The 25,604-nt window shown below is 38.2% G+C and overlaps 1 protein-coding gene across 3 annotated transcripts in view; it reads right to left on the bottom strand.

Moving 5' to 3' along the window:
- The window catches only part of gulp1a (GULP PTB domain containing engulfment adaptor 1a), an 86,353-nt gene extending 65,649 nt beyond the window's left edge, over nucleotides 1-20,704 (bottom strand). Inside the window, exon 1 of one of the 3 annotated variants that reach the window (XM_084907920.1) lies at nucleotides 20,511-20,704. The gene's annotated coding sequence lies outside the window, so the exon portion shown is untranslated. The remainder of the gene's footprint in view (nucleotides 1-20,510) is intronic. The other 2 variants (XM_084907919.1, XM_084907921.1) reach the window with 2 other exon arrangements.
- Between the last annotated feature and the right edge of the window lie 4,900 nt (nucleotides 20,705-25,604).

Here is a 25,604-nt window from a genome sequence, read left to right as displayed (position 1 = left end):
GCAGCACACTCCACAACAAAAGCAACAACTTGTTTCTGTTTTGGTATAAAATTGCACCGCACAATGTCAGAAGTCATTTGAAATGCATTTCCCTTACTTCTCCCATAAAGAAGGTCTGCATTTCAAGACAAGAGACACTTACGAGTCAGCATGTCACTGAACTTTTCCCGAAAGCGTAGAGCAGTCTACATACTAGCTTCTATGGTGCAGTGCTTTATCTCAAAAACATTCCTGCAACAATCCAGATTCTTTACTCGTCATTTGAGGCTTAAAATAAAATCTGCCTTGAGGATTTGTTGAGATGGTGCCCACTAATTATTTGCAAAGCTTTAAAAACAGTATCAGGCTGATATAAACTTGGCTGGTCAACGCAGTTATGATCAGAGGTCCAGACTGCCCAGCCCACTGGCTAATGAAGACAGAATACAAGGTAGCAGTGTCACAGTCCAGGGACAGCATCTTCCAAGACAGAAAAAATTCAAAAGAATGACCTCCGTTTGTCAAGATATATGGGCTGTAATAGCGATATACAAAAAAAAAAAAAAAAACACCAGAAAGACCCCCAGCCTGATGGTTCAATTGAACCCAGGACCAGAGCAGGGCGATATGACCAAAAATATTTATCACGATATACATTTGAAAATTTGCGATAACGATATAACTGACGATATAATTTGACACTAGACAAAATACTTTACAACTCCACAACTTTATTAGTGGGAAAAAAAAAAAAAAAACATCAATGTATTTTCACTTAAACAAGCAGCTGTTTTTTATGTGCATAAAAGTTATATAAAAAATTAACAGTGCAAATGCAAATTCCTTGCTGACAGTTTAACCAAAAGGCATTTCCAGTGGAAATTGGCCGACATATCCTCAGCATAACCATGTATAATATCCACAAAACTTAAAAAGAGGTTATATACACACAATACGGTAATATTATGTTGAACCACAGTACGTATTACTCCGCGAGTCTCCTGCCTACGGTAGCCGTAATGCTCCGACAATCCATCAAGCGGTGCGGCTTCGTAGCTTAGCAAAGTCGTACTGAAACATTTGACAGATTTCCGAGCGCCGTGTACCACATAAAACCGTTTCAAGGTCAGTAAACACAACCAGAAATCATACATAAGACATACGGGATTATAAGGGGTAGGGCTGTGCGATATGACTAAAATCTCATATCCCAATATAAAACATCTATCATCCGATAACGATATAAATCACAAAAATGTAACATTTTCTGTAAATTCTGTGAATCTCGGGTTGCTGAAGTGTTTCCAGCTGTGCTTCGTGTACCTGGAGTCGAGCGTTTTAACCGATGCATGAAACTACACGGCATGCTGCGGGGGAAAGCCTGTTCTAACGTTTGAGTCTAAGGTTTATTTTTTAGCACCTGACGGCTCTTTTTTGCTTCTCATCCGTAAATACTCTGCATACTTTTTCACGTGATTCTGTTTATTTTGAAAAGTCTCAACAGGATCTTGAGCTTTATTGTGAAAGGTTTATGCGGAAAATAAACAAGCGGACATGCGATGGTTTTACCGTCGTTGTTGCTAACGACAACGCATAAAAACAGGCGCTTGTCCGTCTGTTGTGTGGTTATATTAAATATAAGAGAAAGAGAGAACTTTAAGAAATTAATATAGCCACTACAGTGACCATCAAAACGATGAGAAAATATTGTCATAAACAGTTTATTTTGCGACACCACGAAACAAACGATAGCGTAAAATGAAACGATAGACGTTTTTATATCGTCATCCGATATATATCGTTATATCGAACAGCCCTAATAAGGGGCACTGTCGATTTTCAGAAATATCAAAGGATTGATTTTAAGTGTGCCGTATTTTCCAAAAAACACGATAATAGTGACGGCCCGCTGGCACGCGCTACCAAAAATAGTGCTTTGTTGTGTATATGATGGATGACAGCCAAACCAGTTCCACACCACTGAAGTTGCAGCATTTTTACAAACCAATTCTGGTTCATCCGTTTCATTCAACGATCCACTTTCGCTCTTCTCATACTGCGTCGCCGCCATGTGCGTATGAAAACAAAGGCACTGCGCATGTGCGTTTTACCCATATTCTATCGCAATATTTCATTTTCTTATCGTTGCCCAACATTACACCGGTATTACCGTTAACGGTATGATATAGCCCAGCCCTACCCATGACCATTCTCTGTAAACATTTTTTAGTTTTATAATTCAAGAAATTCATCACATTATACTTTCTGGAGCAACAAAGCAATCGCTCATTGTTAGAAGGTCACTGTTTTCCTTAAAATACTGCAATGTGAGTGATTTTCATCAATATTTAAGTGATTGAAATGTTTCCCTACAAACTAATTTAACAGCTCATTATTGAAAATAGAAAAATTTAAAAAGCACTCCAGAGAAGCACTCTGAGGAAAAATAAAAGAAAAACGTGTGTGTTTTGTGTCAGAATTTTGTGTTTTTCCTTAAGTACAGCATCATCACTGAATTTAAATATTTCAGTTTGTGTTCATGCATTGCAGAAAGGTTTTATGAATTCAGATTGGGAAGGAATCAATTCTTACATTTGTAGAACATGAATTTTAATCAGTCCAACCAGATATATTTCAAGCCATTATTCCAAGCAACAAAGCCATCTGTGCAAACAAACACAACATGAGCCCTGCCAAGATCAAAGTGGTTATTCTGAGGTAGTTTTATCAGGAGACCTCTCCTACTGTAGCCAGCATGTCATGTTTTTCTAAGTATATTAATGGTTTGAAGCCACAACGAGATCAATATTGGATATTTTTGACTGTCTGTGACTCTGTGAAACATCTGATATTCTGCACTTTGTGAATAGCTGAGCACATCAGAGCCAAGCAGACGTTCACTCTGTGTTTTACATCACAAAGCAATTATTTTATGTTATAATTTACATATATTAGAAATGAACATATACTACTTCTTGGTTCTGCATATTTTAATGTGTTTGTTTCTTTTCTGTCAAGTGCAATGACAACTGTATCTGTGTGGAGTCGGCCTTAACGAGTGCAGATACATTACTAGCAGAGACAATGGTAGAAATGCGGGGAGACAGAATAGCTCATTTATACATAGGCTGTAAGGAGGAAGGCAGGGCTGCGCCTGTTGACTAGGCAGTGACTTGGATGGGTACACGGGCAAAGTGATTAGCATCCATCATTGCCTGTTTCTCTTGACACCAAGAGCACTGTGACAGATGAGGGGACACAATGAGGGGTGAGACAGCAAAGCGTGGCAGCAGATAGAAACCTGGGAGGCAAGAGGGTGACCCTGGTCAGCTGACAGGAATGACAAACTTAGGACAACATATTAAAGGTCAAGATAAGGATAAAGGACATTTGCTGTGTGTCAGTTTGGGTCTGAGCAGCCATCGTCTGTTGGTGGGAAGGCAGGAGAAGATGCATTAGTACAAATCTGTACGGGGTATGCTGCAGAGTCATTTTAAGAAACTGCCACTGAAGACAAACATCAGGCTACAGGGCATTCCCACATCTTATTATAGGCTACAATGGATCTCAAACTGTCACAGTGTTCTCTAAAAATATGCCAATGCAAATGTCAAGTATCTGCTCTTAGAGCAGGGCTGCAGAGCAAGGATATTCCCTTATATTTTATATTCCCCACGTAGAGGCACTCTTCGGTCACACCAGTGTGACTAAAGACCACAGCTAAGTGTTTAAAACATCTGACTTCTAATGTTTCCCTGTGAGGAGGGAAACTTCAAAGCAGCAGCTTGGCTTTTTAAATTGATTAAAAGGACAGACTATTTCTGGTAAATGGCAGTCCATTATAAAACAGAGCTGTAAGAGCTCCATTTGCTACTATGCTTTTTTTTTTTCCATTTCTAGAAAGCACAACCCAAAGGAGTCTGAAAGCACGGTTGAATCAAAAGTAGTTCACATTAAAATCCTTCTAGATGCAAGTGTTGCCACTCTTCAGCAATTTTGAAATGCTCCCAGATATTATTTATTTATGTATTTATTCAAACAATTAAGTCAATGTTTAAAACACTCATTAGCACTCACAATAACCTCTAGTCAACTATCACTTCAAATCTAACAGGCTTTTCTGTCTCCCTGCCGCCATATTGGTTCCTGCTGATCACAACAAGCTTTTTAGGGTATTTGGTGTTTCTATACTGGCTGTGGTGTGACTCTCTCTCTTTCTCTGTCCTGTGGCCCTGTGATGTACTGGCAGCCTGTCCGGTGTGTACCCCTCTTCTTGCCCTGTGGCAGCTGGAAGAGGCTCAAGCCACCTTGTGACCCTAAAGTGGAGAAGTGTTTAAAAAAAGCTGGCTGAATGGAAAACCCCATGCGAACAGTATAAGGAACACAGAAAGTCAGTCTTATAAGCTGTAAAAACAAATGAAACTGATGAAAACAAAAGTGCATAAAGGCAATAAAATGTGAGGCATCATCATCATCAGTACAAGTTGAGTTATAGTGAAATACAGAGCATTCAGAAAGCTGTAATGTTTAGTGTAATGTTTTTTTTTCTGTGTACACATGCCACAGCTAACTACAGTAGCTTGCTAACACAAACACTATATGTATAAAAGTGTTGCACCACACCTCTTAATCTTTGATATCAGCTGGTTTCAGTCCCGTTGCCAGAGGTGTATAAAACCAAGGACCTTTTACACACCTCTGTGAAAGAATGGGTCAATCTGAGCTTTACACTGATCATAGAATATCTAAAAAATATTGGTCTAATGATCTTATCTAATATCTAGTTGATCGTTTTTGCAATATGGAAAGTTACAGAGTGGGTTCACCAAGTCCTGATGTGTGTAATGCATAAAAGTCACATTGCAAAGTTCCTCTGTCATTAACACAAACTGTACCGGAAGCTTCATGTCATGGCTTTCCATGTCTGGGTGTATAGCATGGGTATAGTAAATGGTAAATGGCCTGTATTTGTATAGCGCTTTACTTAGTCCATAAGGACCCCAAAGCACTTTACACTACATTCAGTCATTCACCCATTCACACACACATTCACACACTGGTGATGGTAAGCTACATTGTAGGGGGCCCTCTGACCACCACCAGTAGGCAACGGGTGACCGAGACTGTCCGAGCCGGGGCTCGTACCTTCCGATTACAAGACGAACTGCCAACTCTTGAGCCACGATCGTAGCTGACATTAGCTACTAATATTTCTAATATTTCTAACTGCTAACTAAGCAAATAAAGCTCAAAATCATGTAACATCTAATATTTTTAGAAAGATGGGAAAAGATGCATCACAGCTGCAGAATGGTGGGTTTCCACCAAACTTTTTTTAAAAGGTACATAATTCACATATTTTATATTTAACATTACATCTTAATGTGCTGGACGACTGGCTTAAACATTCCTTCGCTCTCTGTCTTATTCCAGATGATATAAGATATTCATTGTCCAAGAGATTCAGCTCATATCTTATATTCTTCCTTCCATGTATCATGTTGTCATGTTGACCTTGTTTTCATCTCCTGTATGTGTGCATGCTGTGAGTGTCGTCTCCTGTGGTTTGTTTCCAGGTCTTCATGATGGTGCAATGCTGGTTACACCTGGAAGTTGGTGCATAACCTCCCCATCATATTTCTTCATGAGGTGGAGGTGTATTTTCTTGTCTATATTAAATCTACGATTGCGTTCCGTACCAACAAGATACCTATTCTTTTTACTTAATCCTTCTCATGGGAGTTTTTCCCTCATTCAAATAGCATTCTTATGCTGCACAGATTTTAAAGCACCTTGAAAGGTGTAACGTGTCATAGTAACAAGAAATGAACTGACCTTTGGTCATTATCTATGATTTAAAAACATAAGATTTCCAGGTTCCTTACGACTTGCCACTGGTGTTATTCGTACATTAAAGATCCGACCATGTTTCCCTCATTGACAACCACTTTCTAAGCAGTCTTTTTTTTTTAAGTCTGGTTCAATCCCAAGACAGTGAAAGAAATATGAAATAACCTTATGATCACATGACAAAGCCTCTCTCATATGTGACTCAGTCAGCCCCACACTTGACTGCACCAGTGTCCGTTTTAAAGGTACTTTAGCCAACATACAGTTATGCTAGTGAGTGTGTAAGGGCAGCAAACAGAAAATAAATGTGAAGTCAGGCATTTCTGACCCAGTTTTAAAACTTTATAACCTTCCACGCTGCTCCTGTGAGTTACTCTATAAACATTAAGCTAAAAAAAGTGCTTTGGCAAAACAAAATGTAACCTAACTCCAACTGCCAACTGCCAGTGCATGTTGGTTTATCTGTACAAAGGTTAAACACACTTTAGATGTTTAGATTCATGATTGTCAAGCAATGTACGTGGGACAGGTGAATGAAATGAAATTCAGATTAAGCATTATGTGACAACAAGTACGCTCACCCGTCACATCATTACAGACACCTGTGCAACCTTAAGCAATCCAATGAAAGAGCATTGATATAAATTTTGCTTTTACTGAGGGTCTATGCTTCTGAGCATTCACAAAGTTTGGAGAATTTGGTCTCTAAATGGTAATTTCAGCTGCTATTCAGTGAGCCCATTTTACACACAAAAGAGGCCAACCTGGAAGAATGATCTGACAGGACAGTGTTTAAGAAAAAGACTCACAGTGAGCAACAGTCTCCTTTTACAAAGAGAAACTGTCAGATCAGAATCAAACAAAGGAAAAGTAATTATTGAGTCCTAATGCAAAAACAGCTTTAACTGCAATTCAGCTAAAAATGTTCTTCCTTCCTCGAGAATGATCTTAGCTGCTGTGGAAGAGGACTACTGAGACTCTACCCAGCTAAGCTTGCCTCAGCAGAGTCACCCTCCAGGTCTGTATCTGGGCTCCTGCACAAAGAGCTAACCCGAACTGCTGTTGGAACTGCAATTACATACTAGATTTCCTCCCTACCTACTAGATTTCCTTACAGTACTGCCAAAAGGATTTTTAAGCAACCACCATCCAAGCCGGTGGGCTAGATAAAGAAAAAAAGACAATGATGGGAAAAGAAACAACAAGATAAATGGAATTTTTATAGCAGTACTGTATAGCAATACATCAACAAAGCATGGTACAAATGATTCATTGACCTGCAGTTGTAGTATTTGGAATTTTATTTCTCTGAAAATACCATCATGAGCAACACTGAAAACAACTTATGTTTTTTTAAAGGCCTGACATTTCTTTCATTGTACATTTTATCAAACTAGGTGATCTTATTTCCAAGAGATTCTTATATTTGCAACTTTACTCATGTGTAATATGATTGTATAAATTATACCAATTACCAAAACTATGTTTTATATATTCAGAAATGCAGTAATTTTTTTATCCTCTCTTTTAGGAGTGCAAAATATTTCAAAAGAAATATATTAATACATTTCTGTCTATCAGTCTAGCTCTCCATCTATCTTCAAAAGTGGACAGTTTAGTCTGGTTTACTCTAAACTAGCTGCACTGCAGCACAACAAAAAAGTTGCTAATGTACTTCAAGGGATCCAGAATTCCTGCTACTCTTCTTTCCATTAGTGGAGAGAAAGTCTAAATTGCACTGGAGAGCAAATAACTACTGTCTGCTTGAAAAGCAAAGCATATTTTACTGGTGACTCCACTGCACCCTACAAAAAAAAAAAAAAGTACAGAAGTTTGTTCCTTTTTCTGTGAAAGCTCAGGGGCTTCAAAGAATGTGGCACCATGGTGAATGTATGAGCCTCTGGTGGTCAGTGCCATTTTTCATGCAGTAGTTTGCTCGGCAAAGACCTGAGGATGGATGACACCAAGAGGCAGGATAATCTTAGAAAGGTCATCGCACCCTTGGGGATCAAGCTGGAAAACCTCTCCTATCGTTTGCATTGTTCCTTAACAGCCAAACCTTTATACTACTCATGAACTGAGAAACCATTAGTTGCAATACTATCAAAAATGTTCACGGCATTCACTACACATCAGCAGGTCTCACTTATTTCTGGATACTTTTTGGATTCTGCTGCAAAAGGGCATTATGTAATTTTTTGGCAGGGTTACCTTCCCCTTATTGAGAGGTCATGTTGTCTGACTTAAAGTTCAACACACAACAAGTCATAAAATATGATTAGTTAACAATTCAATGTTTCTGTGTCCAAATCTGGAAAAAAGATTTGGATGAAAGAAAGAAAACCTTGTCAAGGGTCTCTCGCCTAGTGTTAACCTCGTCTAGGCTGAAATGGAAAATGGACGGATGAATGTAGTAGAACAAATACTAAGATACTAGATTTCATCAAAATACACAGGAAGGCATACTCCAAGGATCGTTCTTCTTCCTCGGTTTCTATTCATCAAAGTGAAAGTACTAAACAAGTCCATTCCAACATGAAAGGCAAATGTTGTTCTGTGTTCAAACGACACCATTACATCAATCTGATAATGAAAAGTAATAATTATGTGGTTTAATTACAGTTTTTGCAAACAAACCACAACACTGCAAAGTAACTTAACTGAGACGGCGGCTAATGCATCGAAGTCATAAAGAGGTGTTATGTTGTAGTCAAGTTCGAGCACAGACAACACAACAGAAAAACACTGAAATCCTCGATGTGTTTGCACAAGGAGCCTGCAATTTAATGAGCCCAAATAAATCTAATTAGTTTTAATGTGAATGATCTTTATGGAAGAAGCTTCCAGGCTGATAGTGTAGAAGAAAATAAATAATGGACTTGAGAAGCAATTTACTCCAGACTGCAGCCTTGGCAAAACATCTACAACGCATAAATAGGCATTCGGGTCTGTGAGGATGAGATATGCGCTCTACTCAGGCAATGAACAGAGAAATCAGCCTCCTAACTAAAACGTGAAACAATACCAATAAAACACACATAAATCTTGCCAATTCATTATCAAAAGGAGGATAATGCAGTCGTGTTGTCTCGAATGCATAAAAAATGCCAGCTGGAAAGAGCGCTTTGCCCTGTGAAATTAACGCTACTCATCAGGAAATAAAAGAGCCATAAAAAGGCGTCTGTTTTCGCCCACAACGGGATGACTTTCTGAATTAACTGTGGACACCTTGGACACCAGCAAGTGATTTCTTTGGAGGTGTTGGATCAGGAGGACATCCATTATAAAGCATCAGCCACCAATGGCGACGGCGTTAAGTTCGTCTCCCTGTCTGATTTGCTCAAAACCATTACCTCTAAATGCTGCTTGTCAGCTCCACAAATGCTGAATAGTATCTATGAGGGTATGATGTAATGTAGACTTTTTATTCCCAACACTGTGCTTTTCACTAAATGTGACTAAAGATGAGAACCAGGGCAAAACATGGAGGGTTCTGATTTGTCAAAAGTTAAATAAAAGCTATCGAAGCTATGTGCTCAAGGCCTCAAGGATAAAACAGCAATGTAACCGTATAATTTTTGTATGAAATAAATTTAAAGTCAGCTGTAAATCTTCATCTAACTTACTGTCTTTGGTCAAAAGACAGGAGTTTTTACAGTTGACAATAAACGTGTTGATCTTGCTGAACTGAATAACTAGTAACTGTTACCAGCCATCCCAAAGAATCAGCTCAGTTCAATGTCTAGTTTGAGAAGAAACAAAACTGGTTTTCTAATCGTGTCACAAACAGCAACAGATTTCAGTGGCTTTCAAAAAAACTGAAATTACCGTTTGGTAAAAGACAGCGGCGGTGAAAGACAGCTTCAAAGCACAGCGACGCTTTTGTTAGACTTCTGAAAGATGAATGTAGTCAGCAGCCCAGATGCCTGATTACCACATGTTAAAGAGAATGCAATGCTTAATAAAGGGCAAAACTGTGCGTGCTTGGCCAAGCTCCCGTGGAGGGCCACAATTTGTGGAACGAGCAGAACGCGAACATTTTTCCTGTAAAACAGAGGGGGCCCAGCAAAAAAAGTTTGGGAACCACTGGGGTAGGGTATGATGAAGCAAGGCCCTAATGTATATAGCATATCATCATAAGGGCCTATTTTCCTCTCACCCCTTGTAGCCACCTCAATTTCTCTTCCCCGGGATGAAGGTAACTCAGCACCCACCCATTTTGCACTGCTAACATGGTTTTGCTTATCACTGCAAGTGCAAGTCGCTGAGGTTCTCAGGCATTCTGAGCTCAGTTGTTGCCACATCACAGCTACTCCCTTCCTGTTTGTCCGCCCTTTAAGGAGTTGTGTAATAACAATAAATGCTCAATTCATGTGAATTAAAAACTGAATTAATGTTAAAAGTGACTGAAAACCTATTCACTGTGAAGAAGGTTGTTTTTTTAATAAATAGGAAACATGAGAAGTATAAATGTACACAACAAACATTGACATGTCAGTGAAGCAGTAGATTATATGGTTCATGATCAATCACAATATGCAAGTTACGTTAATGTGTGAAGTACAGGAAGACTAAGATGGGTTTGACTGTCTGTACTGCACAAATTAATTAGAATGAAAATCCACTAAAAAGTAAATTGTTTGAATACAGTATTGTTAATCACATCAGGAGCAAGAATCTTGTGAAAGTAGTGCATGAATGTAGACATGCCAGACGCCAGATACACACAAGAAAAAAAGAAAAAGAAAAGGTAAATCAGGCCATTAAATGTCCTTAGAACTTAGACCCATAAGGTGATCGTTGTCTCTAAGTTTGATAAAATTCTGACTAATAATAATGAAGGAAAAGTAATTCTTGTGAATTGTGGATCGATGGATGAATGGACAGGATCCTCATCATGGCAGGAGCGCATCAGTCTTTTTGGCCGTTTGAGCAAAAAAATGGTAGTTTCGTGCTGCCTAGCAGTAGACTGCTCTACTGTAATTTAACAGGGAAGTTATTTTTATTATTTGTGCCAGTGCTATTATTACGTATTTTCCAGTGCCCTTTCAACATCCTCTTTGCCATTTATATCAGGCAGATGGTATACTTTCCATATATATATATGTTTAAATGTCCAAGCTTTCGTCTTATGATAGAGCAACTGTCACTCCTCTACTATATGCTGATTACTGACTCATGGTTGTCTTTCAGACACTCTGGTCCATTATGATAGGTTTCAATGATTTACTTGCCAGATCCTTTTTAAGTGAGATTTAATGTTTAAACAAACTGAAAGATGGAAGTGAGGCTTTCGTGTCTGAGTGGATAACTTATTCTGACGGCAGTATGGTTAAATAATGACTCAACTAAGCTGCCATAGTGGCTTGATCACGCATAGTGCCATAAGAATACAAATATAGTATATGGGGAAGATTTTACACCACCCTATGGATGTGAACTTGACCACAGACATGCAAACACATTGAAGTTTGACTTCCACACAGAACCAAAGCTCATTTCCTGTGAATAAGCTAGCTGTCACGGTGAGGGCGAAAGTGCAAGAAAGTGTCCAAAAAGTCAAAATTCTGAGAAAAGATGGAAAAGATTTTAGCAATCAGTCTGTATGCCTGTTGTGTCTATTTATAGTTACCGTCACTATCCAATTTTGATAGCAATAAGCGCTAATTGTGAGAAGCCATGTTTCTCATCCCATTAGCTTATCTCTTACAAAGGAAGAAGCTCATTTATCAGGAAATTACATGGCACAGAGACTTTTATTAATCAAAATGTATAACCTTATCCAAGTCTTGATAAGCAGTCCTCACTGACATTCAGCTGTGTCCTTGCAATGACATGAAAACATTTACAAGCCATGGGTTAACAGCAAAAAGCCAAACAAAAGTAAGGACACAGATAAGTATATGAAAAACTAAATGTGTGAATTGTTATGACTAATTTCAGGTTTGCAAGCCGGTTTGGCTTTGCCAATGTCATGCACTAGATTCAGAAAATGCACACAGCATGCAAAACCACACACAGCGCCAAAGATGAAGACCACATTAAATCAAATCAGTGGTTGTAATTCGCCTCAAATCAGAGGAAGGCTAAAGTCACAGTTTGAAAGCAATAATGTAATAAGACTGACGGGAGTTTTCTTCTCATCAGCTCGCCTGCTCATTTTTCTTTCATCATTAGCTTCCCATGTCTCAGTTGTGATTTACTTGCGAGATCAATCTGACCTATCCCAGAGACAGGCAAAGACATTTCCTCTAAATGTCAATGGGCAACAGATGGGTATGAATACAAAAGCTCTTCTACTTTTTCATTCAGCTTTTCTCATCTCCCTTAGCAATCTTTTAATATTGCAGTGTTTAAAAGGCTACAGCAAGAGATTATAGACAGAGACTCTATTTTTCATAATATTTTCAAGTGACATGTTTAGGATATAAAAGTGCCCTTTTTAAATATTTAATTTAAATGCATATTAAGACTTGGAACAATCGATCACTGAAATGACTGATTGTTTGAGTATATTTGGTTGTTGCTATTTTCATTTAGAAAGTATACAGATTTTTGTCTCTCGAGTGCAAGGATTTGCTGATTTTTCCCTTTTTTAAATATTGTTCATAAATATCTGCTTTTGCTTGCCCTGCCACATCACTAGATGAAGAAATAGAAAAAAAAACCTCACTCGGCTCTAGAAACTTGCGTTACACAAACAATTAACTGATAAAATAATGAGCAGACGCTTATTCATGGAAATGCTTAATGATGAATGATTTTATCGGTAGGAACTATTTTATTTTTTCTTACCAACCGTTTAATTATTTGTCATTTATTCAGTTTGGAAAACAAGTCAGGGTCTGATGAGAATTACATTCTACATCAGCTTTAAAGATATTGTTTAAAAAAAGGAAAGAAAAGGAAAAATTAATTTATCAAATCATCTTGTGGCCTTCACCTTTGCGAGTAGATTGACTTTCCTCTGTTGTCATGGAGATTCTTTTTTTTTTTTTAGTTGAGAAAAATCACAACAATCTCCGGTCTCAATCTACATAAACTCTCCAGGAAATTTACGTGGTCTGGAACATATTTTCTCTATATTGGTTCTGAAGAACTGAGACCACAGCGTCCAGTAAGAAGGACAAGTTCAGGCGACAAAACGATATCACATCCACCACCTATGCACGCCACTGGTTAATATCAGTTGACTTACTTAATGGTGAACAACATTATGCTGAAATTTATAATATTAGTAGAAATCCAATCATATGTAAGAGTGGTATACAAATGATTATGAAAACTCGAGCTAATATAGCAGTACTGCTGCAGAGTACCTGACATGAATGATTGAATTTGTATGTACAAGGTCTGGGCTTGCTATGGCATTAGATGTTCTATCTGATTACTCCTATGAGTTTGCCCATTCATTTCGCTGCACTGGCAGAAAAACCCAAACAAAAATATATGGAAAGTGATTTCTTGTGTCGGGGAGCATAGATCATAAAAGCTCAACTACATAATTGGGAATTACAGTAAAATCCCAAGGATCTGGCTCCAAACCAAGCTTCCACAGAGGATGTGTCTGAACAGCTTATGAATTTAATTACTTATGGCACATATTTTTGTAGACCCAATATCATACTTAAAAAGATTAGTGCTAAATGCTTACAGTACTAACCATTAATTGGTTACCTCTCAAAATTAAATGCCAACCATGAACAAGTATGTCATTTCTATATAAAAGAAGCAAGCACGGTGTGAGCTCTTGTTTCTCCCTATAGTATTGCTCTGCTGCCTGCCTTAGTGTCAGCACACTCTCCAGATTGCCACCCAGCATATTTCAATTTTGACCATATGTGCAGCTGACCTTTCAAAGCACTACCTGTGAGAGTGAAGCTCTATAGAGAGAGAGAGAGAGAGAGAAACCGTTCTACTCATGCTGTGTTTTATAAACTCCATCAGATTATAACACCTTCACAACCTTGGGAAAAGTACTGCACTGGAAAACTGGAAAGCTGCACAATTGAAGGTATGAAATGCTGAAAGGACATCATTGGGAAAGATTTTACCCTAAGACCGTTTTTAACGTGGTATCCAAGGAGAACAACTAATAAGATGGTTCATTTATCATGCTGAAAGTTTTCATTAGGACCGTCATCTTGTTCCATTCACTTATTTGGCAGAATTATTTACCCTTGGCTCATTTGGGGTTTTTTAAGGGAGAATATACAACCGCAGCGTGTCGAGACGACACGTTCATGATACGAGTTTTCTATTTTGTTATAATCTCCCATTTTATTTTTGCAGATTTGTTTTATTGGACATATTTCTGTGACAGTGACCTCTATATCACCACGCGCTGGTATGAATCCAAGCAACCTAATTAGTTTTAAAACCACAGTGTACCAAGTAAGTCACAAAACTATTAAGGGGCTGTATTTTGTGCACTATAAGAATATCCATGAATATCCATTGGCTGATTTTGTTCTAGCAAGCATGACTGTATTAACTAAATCTCAGAATTTAACTTAATTTGACACACAAAATGTTTTTTCCCCAGAAACAGTCATTTAAAAGCCCAGTGTATGAGTGCACATAAGAGGCTCTACTGTTCTAACCTTCACTGCTCCTTTTCTAACTTGTTTTTCTTCTTCTTCTTCTTTTTTTAGCTATAACTGTTATACTAATGTATCCTATTAACATAATGATCTCTGAAAGTTTGAAAGAAATGCCTCAAAGAAGTAAACACGAAAAGTACCAGGCTAATCAGTTATCTGATCTGACTTTAATCTGTCCATTAGTAATGGCAGGCGAGATATTTAATCCTATACTGATCCTGAAAGGTTACAAAGGTCAACATGTAAACTGTTGAATTATTGCTTTGGCTTATTTAAAAAAACATATGCTCATTTTTAATTTTATCATCAGAAATGCAATTTCAACATTTATTTAAAGGATTAAAGATGATGTTTCATAACTTTTTAGACTACTTTATATTATTGAGAATGCTTACTATGTTGGGCTTTGCCTACACATTATGCTTTTCTGCTTTTTCCTTCTACAGATGAGACAACAGCACTCATTAGAGTGCTTAAAAGCACTGACGGCACCTGCATAAACCAGACAAGGTCTTCACAGGAATTTGCACATGAATTATGATGTTATTATGGGCAGTGCTAACACACCCACAGAGTTGCAGCACAGAGCACGCTGCAGATCTTACACTGCTGTACCTTTCTGATTGGCTGTATAGATCCTCTGAAATAATTTATGCAGCAGAAAGTGGAACAAACATCTTGTTTTCCACATCAAAGCACTGAAGTATCCATTTTTAAAGTGTTTGGGACTTTAGCTGCATTCTTTGTTTCTTCTCTTTTTAGGTCTTAATATGCTCCCAAAATGACAAATCATTTGAACAACACAAAAGATTCCATTAGTTCCGGGGCAGCCTCTATTAAGTGGAACAACACCAGTATCACCCAAGAAAAGTGAGACAAAAGAAACTTGACACATGTATGAAAAACAGGCAGCACCATTCAAGGTTCATTCAGCTCAGCTCGCTTCCTTTGCAAGAGCTTGTGATTAATTGAGATGTATATGAACTGCTTAGAAGATTCGTTCAATCACAGAGGTGCTGAGACAACAGGCTTTGACACTTCTGAGCATCGACACCTTTGCCAAGCAAGACCGAAATATCAGTTTTCTTGACTTTGGCGAGTCGTCGGTGAGGGTTTTGGACCAAGGCATGACGAGGCTGAGTAAACTGAGTCAGTAATAGGAAGAACCTTAATCTTCCTGCCCAATTTTTATTCCAGAGGTAACAGCTGCAATTGTCATAGTGGATGAAAAGTTGTTTGATGTTTCCAACTGCACATGAGGCTGAAGTAACTTCGGCTTTCCAGCAATCTGACAGCAAACTGCTTGAGGTGGAATGATGAACTTGTTGTAATAGAGTTTCTGGCGACAGTGAGGCATTGAGAGCACAGGCTGATAGTAATGATGATATCAGTCACTGTGCAAGCGTGAACTGATAGATAGACGTGTCTGCTGAACGTTCTGAAGGCAGGCAGACAGTGGCGAGCATGAGCGCTGTCAACATTACAGGAGCATATGCAGATTTTACTCAACTACGTAATGTTCCGACATGCAGCCTCCAAGGTCGCCAATCAGTGTGTTAATATCGTGCTGCATTTTGCAGTGATGTGTCATCTTAAAGTGTCTTAAACAGAGAAACCAGAGGACAACACACATACAGTAAGGAGGCTGAGGTCAGTGTGACAAATGGTTGATGGTTGCTGCTTGGCTACTTCAAGCAAAAACCTGTGCACCACTTCTAATTTTCACAAAAATTTAAAAATAAAAAAAATATTAATATATTACATATATAATATATACATATTCAAGGAGAGGAAGAAACATTTGTGTTTTTTGCTATATTTTACCTGAAAATAAATCAACAATAACAACATAAGTGTTAATTTTCTGTGAATGGACAAGTTGATCAAAGAACTATCCATTTCTGCTCTTTTTAGGCTTCAGGAACACACACAAGCAGAGACACCAGCTCACACTGCACAGCCTGCGTATCCAAGGCTGCTCTTTAAGCTGTCATCCACTACCTACACTGATAATAAGTCTTCTCAGGATATCTCTGCTTCAGCTCAGCGGGTGACCAATTGGGCTCTGCAAATACACAAAACAATTTCCAAGCGGAAATTCTGCTACAGATAACCTGAACCCTATTTGGTTAAATGCTTGGCAGCATTAAATGCAAAGATGCATTTAAACCTCTGAATGTTTTGCATGTAATTTCCATTCAAAACACCCCCACCCACTTCCCATCTGCATTTAATTTGGTCAAGTCTGAACTCACTGATGTCACACAAGACCACTGGAACTGAGAGAGCGAAATGAATACCGAGGATAAACAGTTTTAATTAATTTAGAAGCAATATAAATTACTGTGCATAGAGCAGAACTTCAATATTATATATTCATAACATATCAGCTTAAGATACATTTAGATTTTATTCAGAACTAAAAGCTAATCAGGTTGATTCTCTATTTCCATAAAAAACCCTGCGTGAAATGCAAATACAAACAGAAAGCAATGATTTGTGCTTCTCATAAACCCATATCGTATTCACAGCAGTACACAGAAAATATATCAAATGTTTAAACTGAGACATTTTACTAGTTCATAAAAAGCATTAGCTCATTCTGAATTTGATGGCAGCAGTACGTCTCAAAAAAGTTGGGACAACAAAAAGCTGGAAAGGTAAGTGGTACTAAAGGGAAACAGCTGAAGGAATATTTTCAACTAATTTGGTTAATTGGCAGCGGGAGTGTAAGATGGGCAAATGGGTTTCAAATGAGCATCTTAGAGAGAGCCTCTCTGAAGTAAAGATAGCCAGAGTCCATCTATCTGCAAAAACCTGTCTACAAATTGTAAAACAATTTAAGAATAATGTTCCTGCATATAAAACTGTGCAGGTATCTCATCATCTACAGTACATAATATCATTAAAAGTTCCAGAGAATCTGGAGAAATCTCTGTGCGCTAGAGATGAAGCAGAACATATTGGATGCCTTTGATCTTCAGCCCTGCAGGTGGCACTGCATGAAAAACAGACATGATTCTGTCATGGAAATCCTTGCCATATGCTCAGGAACATTTCTACTAATCACTCTGTGAAAACAGCTCACAAATGCAGGCGCTCTGTGTGCAACGAAGAAGCCATATGTAAAGATCCAGAAATGCAGCCAGCTTCTTTGGACCAAAGTTCAATTAAAATGGACTGAGGCAAAGTGGAAAACTGTTCTGCGGTCAGACTAATGGAAATTTTAAATCTTCTTGGAAAATGTGGACACTGCATTCTCTAGAATAAAGAAGACGGAGACCATCCAGCTCAATTAGAGAACATTAGAGCCTCTGGATTTGGCAGCCTGCACAGCACGATCAAGACCTTCAATGGCGAGAGGAATGTACAGGATTTGGAGCATCATATATTCCCATCCAGAGGACATCTTTTTCAGAGAAGGCCTTGCAAACTTTGGTAAGACAATGATAAACTGCATATTACATCTATTACAGTAACATGACTTCCTAGCCAGAGTCTGGCTGCTGAACCAACTGAAACATTTGATGAATCATGAAATAAAGAATACAGCAAAGCAGACTTCCTGCATCAGACTGGTGTTTAAAGAAGAGATAAACATGACCCCGTTCCAACTCGTGAGACTTATTGCAATCAAACTCATAGCAAAACATAAAATAAAATTAGCTAAAATAAGCCAATTTCAATGGAAACTAAGGAAAAGATTTCCTGTTCCAATGCATAACTTGGACCAAACTCTCCACAATGTCAAGCTCATGACGGTAGAGCTTCTGGACACGTGAGTCACATGCAAGCCTTTTTTCTATCTGATTCCACAGCAGTCTTCAGTCTTGGATAATAATACAGTTGAAGGTAAATATGCAGTCAGGTATAATTGATCAGGAATCAATAAAGAATACGACTTACAATATATGAAGATAATAGAGGTACTATCAGTAGTATCTTATCTATCTTTACCGCAATCTCAGTAAGTCAGTTTCACTCCCAAGTGCATCATCCAGCACACATGCTCACAACACAAGAAAAAAATGAGAGAAATTAACACTTCCTAGACTATTTAATCAAAGCATGTTATTATCCCTTAGTTGCTGACAATATACAGAGTACCAATGGGATGCAAAACAAATGGCACTTGTCTGTCTTTGACTATAACAACACACGACATGCCTAACTAGGACATGTACTGACTATGCCAAAAGCCTGTAAACGAGAGTGAGGACTGAGGGGAAAAACAGCTCTGGGTTCAAAGGTTTAGCAATCACTGAATCACTGCAGGGACCAGAAATGGACTCAGAAATATACCCCTTCTGATGTCCGTGTAGTCTCCTCATATGCTATTTAAAAATATCTCATGTTGTTTCGTTTGTGTTTGTTATATATTCATTCAAATGTGTTTTTTAAGGCATGTTGTTGAAGAATTTTATTGCATCTTAAATCTGTACCTCCCCCAATATCAGCAGCAGTTTCAAAGTCACTATTGGGCTCTAAAATCAATCAAGCATACAGTTTAAAGCCCCTGTATTTTCTGAAACTACCCCCCCCCCCCCCCCCCCCCCACACACACACACACACACACACAAAAGACAATATCACACTGCTGAAAAATATCAACAACAGTCTTCATGTTTGTGCTGAGAGCAAAAGTTCCCCTAACAAAGTAAATCACAGGGTGCCAAAAACAACCAATGCCAAGACTACTGAAGGCCAGTAAGACGCTGTCATTTATTAATTAACATGACCTTTATTTTACTAAGACCTCGATGCCCACATTGTTCTTGACTTACTCCGGACCGAGACACTGCAGCCCTGAATGGCTGTTTGTACAACAACTCAAGGCTACTTCATAGAGATTTTTACTGCATACAATATGACATGCTTGACAGAAGCTATTTAGTAACTACTACCAGTCATAGAAGGCAAAAACAATAATAACCCAGAGCTCATTCAGCTGCTGTTATACCATGAGTCTGTCAAGAGGCGAGACTCAAGATTGAACATTGAAAATTTGTGAAATCATGCTGATCTCAGCAAGTCTTCCCAAAATCTCAATTTCGCCACAATGGGAACCAGTGACTCTTCAGCCATAAAATGAACACTGTGTGGCAGAAACCAGAAGTACTAGAATACGCAGAGACAGCACTATAAGTCCTCATAGTAATGGGCACATGATCTCTCCACAAATTAGGGTCCACTACTTAAGTCAGTGATGTCTGGCAGCACACAATGGCAAGCTATTTACAAAGTTATTAACATCGCCAATCCCCTGCTGTCATCTTCTGCTGAAATGGTTATCTAGGCAGGGTATGATGAAAGCTAAAAGCCATTTCATATGCCTTCGCAGACTATGGAGGTAGATCAACGTGCCTCTTCTCACTGAGAAAATAATAAGGCGATGCATTACACACAATCACACACGACCTCATACTCAGTACAAAGGCACGCACACAGCGAATGCGAGGAAGTCTGAAATAGCAGAAAATGTGATGTTTGAAGTAGACATTTATTAGTGTATCCCAGCTGCAAGTGTATCCCCCTGTGTGTGCCTCCAATGTTAAATACAATGATCCAAAATAACGTCACTGCAAATGCAAATGAGAGCGACTTTTTTTCTCCCCCTCTTCCTTTTATTTGAAAAGCGTCAATGAGATGCGGGGAAACGAGCGGCCGAGGAGCAAATATCCACTACCACTAACTTTAAAGTGGCGGAAAACGCGGAAAAAAACATCATGAATAAAGATTTTTGAGTGAAAATGTTTGAGGCAAACTCGACTGAGCTCAGTCCACCTTGCACGGACTTGCGCAACAAAGTTTCCCGTTAGGAGTTAAGGGAGAAATGAATTCGGGAACAACGATGCCTGTCTCCTCCCAAAACTCTGATTTAAAGCAAACAAACAAACATATTATAAACAGCTCAACGCAACTGTGTCAACTTCGTCTTGGTGGCAAACAGCATATCGCACAGGCGCAAGAGTGCAAACGATACACAAAACATTCCCAGCACAGGCGAGAAACTCGATGGTGAACTCCAAACAGCAGGCTCGGTGCTCGGGAAACGGAACGCAGAGCGGCCGTACTTACACTGGAACCACAAAGTAATGCGAGCAGTCCCGTAGAAAACAAGTCCACGATCCTCGGCGCTGCGCGGTCCGAGCTCCACATCCAGCAGGCTCATTCCCTCCTCTCCTCTCCTCCTCCTCCTCAGCTCGCCTCTACAGCTGCTGGATAAGTTTGCTGACGTCAACAAGCACTCAGTCTCAGCCGCCAAAGCTCTTTGGTGGAATAATACATGGAAAAGGAGGGGAAAGACGCGACCGGAAAGACCCGGGGAGGCAGCCATGTACGTTAGAGGTTGCTCATGCAAGACAAGGGCCGAAAAAATAAACAAACAAACAAGCCAGAAATTTTCACCACCTGTTATTATTAAAATATATATATAATGTAATGAAGTAGAGTTTAATAAATGCTCAAAGCGTTAGTACTGCTAAATAAATACATCACTTTACCACTACTAATGTGCTCCAGTTACGTGGCTTTACTTTTGGTGAGCAATTTGACTTTACTCACCAAAGTAAAGTTAAAATAAATAATTTAACCTATCAGCATTTACTTATCTCTAGTTGCTACTTTTTACCATATAGAATAAAAGTTGGATGTGTATGTGCAGCCTCTGGGTCTGAAATGTGCAACCAATAGGAAAGCGTCTTAACCCTGCATTCTTTTTGATAGACACCAGGGGGCGATAGCTATGGTTACTAAAAGTGTGGGAAGATGGCACTCATACTAGACCTCAGAAACACTTTCCTGGTGAGTTTATGGGATCTGTTTGTCATTTCTGAAAATGTTGTCTTTATCCCTTAGTTTCATAAACGGATAGACTCATGGGTCATTGGCTCAGGTGACAGCTCGGGTTTAGAAGTTTGGAGACTAAGGTTGAGATGGTTTGGCATGTCTATCTTGGAGAGAGGTTAATATTGAGCTGTCACGCAGGAAGAAAAGAGGAAGACCTCAGAGGGGGTTCCAGGATCTAGTGAAGGAGGACAGGTTGGTGTGACAGAGGATGATGCTAGAAAAAGGGTGAGAAGATTCACTGTGATGTCACTGGCTGAAATCAAATGTTTCTGACTTGCTATTAGACCAAAATTTCTGCCTCCTAGTATACAGCAAATTATCATATTTAGCTTTGCTGTTTGCACTCATGGCTGGCTGCTCATAACTTCATGCTGTCAAGAAATTGGCTAGCTAGTTTGACCAAAAATCAGATGAGCAAGTCAGTTTTTTAAGGAGCTTGCTATTACGAGAACACATTTAGCTAACTTCTTTTTATTGTTTTTATGCTAATCTTTGCTGTATCGCTATTTTAAAGCTAAACCATTGCTATCATTGCTAAAAATTTAGACCACATTTTTTTTCTGTGGCAAATCTGGAATCTTTGTGCCAAGAATAAAGGTGATGATGTAAAATATCAGCATAAGATTATAGTAAATATATTACATAATAATTTACCTCTCAATTAAAAGTAAATTACTTGTTCATTAGCAAACTACAGACTGAAAATATGTTTAGTAAAATATATACTAATATTCTTAAGGTTCATGATCAGTAATCACCATGTGATAATATACTTAATTTATCCCAAAAGTTGTACAACCTCGAAAATAATCAGATAATCATTATCATTAAAATGATAATGTTCAACAGATACAGTGGAGAAGCCTGCTGCTCTTCTTTTCATCTTTTAAGTATGATGTGAAAATGTGATCATCATTATGAGCAGGGTGCATTTTTGCATTTTGACTCATTTGACATGAAGTATTATATGTTTTGCACTAAATTAAATTACTTCTATTCAAAAAATGTAAATGCCCCCAAAAATTTTTTTGTTTATAAAGCTAATTTCAGTGTAGTTAATAAGCAACCAAAATTTAAAAAATCTGAAAATGTTATGTTTTAAACATTATCATAGTACAGTGGTAGACTGAAACATCTGTATCAGGAGATCTGTGGGGCTGGCACTGCTTTATGATACCCAGCTATGAGTGTGTCATATTGTAGTGCTATGAGAAACATTACCAGGAATTTAGAATGTCTCTATTGTATAATTGATTTTTTTCCTTCAGCAGAGAGATTTAAAAAGACAGCTATACACAGCTTACAAATCCAAGGTCCGGCCTTGATGATAAATTTTAAAGGGGCAAAGTCTTTGCTGTGTCTCAGTGTCATTATTTCTAGTTGCTACTACACAGTCCTATTTTCAATTATACTTCAAATGTGCTTTCCAGGTAAACTACTTATCGAGGAGACGATAAAGTTGGAGAAAGGTTACAATGAACAGAGATTTCCTTTTTTATGTCAAGGGTAAGCAAGCCCAAAATGTGAGGGATCCATAAATGGGCTCGCTAGATTCGAAACAGATCTTTTCATGATGGTAGAAAAGTAGTTGCAACAATACAAAGCCCATTACACAAATCAAGAAAGACACTCCAACAAAATGGCAGGAACACACAAGGGGGACTGAGACACACTCAGACAAAGGACAAAGAAAAACTGGAGCTACATATACTGGCACACACAGGTAACCAAGGGAAGTCGACACATCAGAGTAATAACAGCTAAAACTAATAAGACAAAAGACAAAGTCAAACTGGACAAAGTCAAACCAACAGCGAAGTATGAAAACAATTTAACTCTACTGACAACAAGTGGGATGAGAACTAGCCCCGTCTCTGACTGTGACCTGTAAGTGAGAAGTTATAAGCTGTTTCTGTTCAACAAACTCATTTGTCATCAAGTGTCAAGAAATAAATACTGCAAGGAAGAAGAAATGAGTCATTTCCTGGATGTTGTGCTGATTAAGTCATTATTTTGTGGTCTTCCTGATCCAAATTAAAGCCCCGCCTTTTTACCAGAGGTGCGGCCCAACTTAGAAAACTTCGTTTAATTGCTTGATATATTTTCTAAATAAGAAGTCAGTAATAGCTGACAGCTGCTGACTTTCATAAAAAAAAAGCTTCCTTTAAATATCAGTGAGACTTCACAGTACTTATAAATCCATTTGTGAAGGACTAAAAAAAAATCTTTTCAGAACAAAATCCAAACAGGTCACTGAATATCCATGCTGACAGGGAGATGAGCTTTGCACAGTCAGATGTGTGCTCTTGTTTAATGCATTTACAATGACATTAAGTTTATTTCACGGCAGCCCAAGTCTGGCTTAGATATTTCACAGAGGATTAAAGAGTCTGCTCTCAAGAGAACTGGCAGACAGTCAGCTTCAAATGACTTTGCCTCATCTACAGTTTGCTAAAAATGTATCAATATCACTGGAGAATCAGCTACTATCAGAGTATTTATAGTCTGTCCCTCTCTGAGCAACACACTGTTTTGATGACATTGCAGATGTAGTGTGTGCCTCCAGATTTATTTGGACAAACACTGCTTCCCTCAGTGATGGATTAAGGTTTCCAAGATGATAAATAATATGAATATCTGATTGTTACGCTGGAGAACCTTCTTTTGTTTTCTCATCTCATATAATTTCCCATGTTAAATATTGCCTCTCTTCAGTCTGGCTTTAATCCACAGTAATAACACAAATATGTCCCTTAGCAATAACCCTCAGTGCAAATAATGTTTAAATGTCCTAAATTTCAAGCAGTGGCAACATTTTTCCAGTGAGATGAACAGAAAGATAAGAGACAATCCTGGTGAAATTCCACTTTTTTCTTGTCGTCAGTGATAATGAATGAAAACATTAAAACAATAAAAACAATAAAATATTTCTGGATGAGGCTGGAAACTCCCAGACATACGTAAACACATTTAGGTAGTTATTTTGGAGCATTATCAAAATTAAAAGATTTTTTTTTTTTTTACTTCGACCTTAAGCAAGGGTTTAAAAAAGTTTTCTCCCCTGGAAGTTTTACTTTTATCACCATCTTTAAAGTTGTGGCATTCCTCCATAAATTTTCATTCAGGCTTCTTTGAGTGTCCATGATCACCATAATTCTCCCATAATGTGTCTGCCTAAACCAATTTAAAAACAGATCTGGTGAAGAAGTATTTTATGGAGCTAAAGCCTGATTTAGAGCCCTCATAGAGCTCCATTCTCACCGAAAAACGATTAAAAACACATCAGTGGGTTCCACTGTGGCACTATTTGTCATGTTCCTTCATTATGATGAACATGGGCACTGTGGTTTGTTTTGAGTCAGTCCTACATATGTCCTGATGCTTTAAATGCTCAACAGACTATGTAATGTGTGTTAATCCATCACTGGAAATAAGCCCCAGCTGATTCACTATTTACTTCTGTTTGAGTAATGTTTGCTGGAAAACTACTGTGCTTAGCTGCTCTGGGAAATTAAAAAAAAACAACTATTTGTAATCTTTTTTTTTCTTCTTTTTTTGATTAGTGGAGGTAGAAGCTTTTTTAATACTGCAAATCATAATTTTGTCTCTCTGATCTTTAAAAAAAAAAAAAAAAACCCTGTTAAAATATTTCCACAGACAAAGTTTTTATCACAAGTTCATTGAACTTTTTCAATATTTAATTAGGAACACCATATTTCCCATATTTCTAAACAAGTGCTTTGAGAATCTACAAACATAGCCATTAAAAAAGCACTTATAATGCCACACTCACAACAATAAGCAGGGCCTGCATTGCTAATGGATATTGTTGGAAAGAACAAACAAAATATCTTCTATCCTAGCAATTCACATTCAGCATGAGGATTCTGCAAATTTTATTGTGTAATGTTATGAATAAAAATGGCATTTAAGGAGCATTTTTGTTTGTTTGCTTGTTAAGTTACTTACAGAAACTTATAAATCATTCAAGCTTAAAGTCAACCAAATCTAGGCATAAACTTTTGTGTCTACACATAACAAACACTTTTGCACATGACCAATTTTAAAATGTGTCTTTGGCACTACAAAATCCCATCTCAAAAATACACCATTTGTTCCCATTTCTTTAGTTGAAGCTACAATAAAATACCAACGATAACACAGTTTGACAGGCATGAAAAAGTATTTTTGCACCAACAAGGTGATTCAGAGCTTTAAGCTGGAGACTTGGCGTATCTCGGCACGGCGTGCAGTGTGTCCTTAAACAATTGGGGACCAGTGAAGGACAAAAGAAGTGGCAGGCCTAAAAACTATGAAAGAAAA

This window comes from Perissodus microlepis, chromosome 16 (assembly GCF_051167445.1).
Source record: "Perissodus microlepis isolate ML-2025 ecotype Zambia chromosome 16, ASM5116744v1, whole genome shotgun sequence".
Lineage (NCBI taxonomy): Eukaryota > Metazoa > Chordata > Actinopteri > Cichliformes > Cichlidae > Perissodus > Perissodus microlepis.
The sequence above is the reverse complement of the archived record's forward strand: the minus strand, read 5'-3'. Positions and strand labels throughout refer to the sequence as shown.